This window comes from Chironomus tepperi, unplaced genomic scaffold (genome assembly GCF_022539635.2).
Source record: "Chironomus tepperi strain 1889 unplaced genomic scaffold, CSIRO-AGI_Ctep_v1 contig_359, whole genome shotgun sequence".
Classification (NCBI taxonomy): domain Eukaryota; kingdom Metazoa; phylum Arthropoda; class Insecta; order Diptera; family Chironomidae; genus Chironomus; species Chironomus tepperi.
In genome coordinates this window covers 3,651,318-3,652,799 of record NW_027226481.1, presented here as the reverse complement: position 1 = coordinate 3,652,799, position 1,482 = coordinate 3,651,318, and positions in this window count along the sequence as shown.

Below are 1,482 nucleotides of genomic sequence, written 5' to 3'. Positions count from 1 at the left end.
TTTATTAATAATTTTTTTTTATTTTATCATATTTAATAGGGGAATTAACTGCAATTATAATTAATCCAGTTTAAGCTCATTATCGATTCCCAACCTTAACTCACTCAACAGCAGTCAATTCAACAACATCATTAACAGATAAATTATTTCATTTTCATTTTATGATCTCTTTAATTTTTTTTTTATATTTTTCTCGTCTATTAACATTTTCGTCAGTTATCAACAAGCTTTATAGTATGATGTTGCTCTTGCATATTTAAGTAGGTTATTGTCATTATGATAATCGTCATCATCACATATTGAGTACATGTACAATCTTCATTTAATGTGCAAAGAACAATTACTGATACTCAATTATTTTCTTTATCGATTGTTGGTTTTAAGCTGTGATTGGCGGATGCAGGGTTGGATTAAGGTTTGTGGATTAAGGTGGAGTAATTCACTTAATTTTAAATTCTTAATGTCGCTCTTCAAAGAATTTTGTGTTTTTTTCGAGTTTTAATCAATTTTAACAGAGTTTTGCATCTACCCCACTATAGCAAGTCAGTTGATCGATCCAAAAGTAGGAAGCAGAGCGGCGTGACTCTGACATAATGCCAGATATAAGCCAGATCTGTGTAAGAGTCACACCAGCCAAGTGCCAGATGGTTAATCGACTTTGCTACTCAAGAAAGCATCAATCTGAGTCCATCACCAACGCTGTCACCGCTCCGTTCATATTAGCTACATCACAAAATTCTCCATAGAATACAAAACTAGATTTTGCAATCAAAGCTATTTTGTGCTTTGCTTTCGTTTTCTTTTCTCTCTTTTTTTATTCATTTTTGATCCATTTACAATCCACCCATACTGTATATGGCATATTTACAATAGCGTTAATCTATTCGCAGTCAATAGGTCACTTACACTTAATTTCATTCATTATACGCTTTTTTTTGTCGATTTTTTTCTTCGTCTCATTGTTGTTGCTCAATTTCCGACTATTTTTACATTTCCAAAAAGGCAATCTCTTGTAAAAGGATTATGGACTCTGCTCGTTCGTAGGAGAAAGAAAGGAAAAAAAGTTCGTAACAGAAGAAAAAGCAGAAATATTTAATGAAGCAATTAGTATGATTTTCGTTTCGTACCCATCGCAATAGCATCAATTCTCGTTCCTTTCATTGAGCGTATTATGCTTGTCTATTCATTTATAAGAATTTTTGCTTTCTCTATCGACTTTTTTTTTGTGGGTCGATCGGGAATGACGTATATTGAAATGTTGAGTTTTCAGGATCTGCTATGGAGGTTTTTCGATGGAATTGTATTTTTTAAGGATTTCTGGATGTAGGTGGAAGAGTATCATCTGAAAATGCTGTCAACTAGTCTACTTTACTCAGAATTTTGTAGGAATTTTGGTGTTTGAACTCCTCAAGTCCAAACAGACTCCTACACTGAAGTCCAAACTCCAAAAATAAGTCCTCCAACTTAGACTGTTCGCCAACT